Genomic DNA, 363 nt, shown 5'->3' with positions numbered 1-363 from the left:
GGCATGTAGAAATGGAATTAATAGTATGTGAATTAGAGAGACTGGTAGATATTGAACAGGCATAAGAGCGAAATTAACTGCTTACACAAATAAATCCATAATTTGTAACCAAATATAATTATGCTTTCTGGTCGCGCTCCCTGCTTACGGATACACCGTTCTGTTGTTTACGCTAGCCATATTTGACTCTGGGACCAGACTCAAGTCAGGATTATCATGCCTTTGGCCAGGCGCGGGTGTGTTATCAGGGGAACTTTGGAACCAGACCTAGAGTGATATTTTCCCAAACCCTAGTTATTTCCTGCAGACACTGAAGATCTATTGTTTACGATCCTCTTGGAAAAAGTATTGTGTAGTTGTGAT

The 363-nt window shown here is 40.5% G+C and overlaps 1 protein-coding gene across 1 annotated transcript in view; it reads right to left on the bottom strand.

The window, feature by feature from the left end:
- The window catches only part of LOC119582216 (lactosylceramide 4-alpha-galactosyltransferase-like), a 6463-nt gene that overhangs the window by 2851 nt on the left and 3249 nt on the right, over positions 1-363 (bottom strand). The gene's annotated exons all lie outside the window — the stretch shown is intronic.

Source organism: Penaeus monodon, chromosome 15 (genome assembly GCF_015228065.2).
Source record: "Penaeus monodon isolate SGIC_2016 chromosome 15, NSTDA_Pmon_1, whole genome shotgun sequence".
NCBI lineage: Eukaryota > Metazoa > Arthropoda > Malacostraca > Decapoda > Penaeidae > Penaeus > Penaeus monodon.
This window is presented reverse-complemented; position numbering and strand designations above follow the sequence as displayed.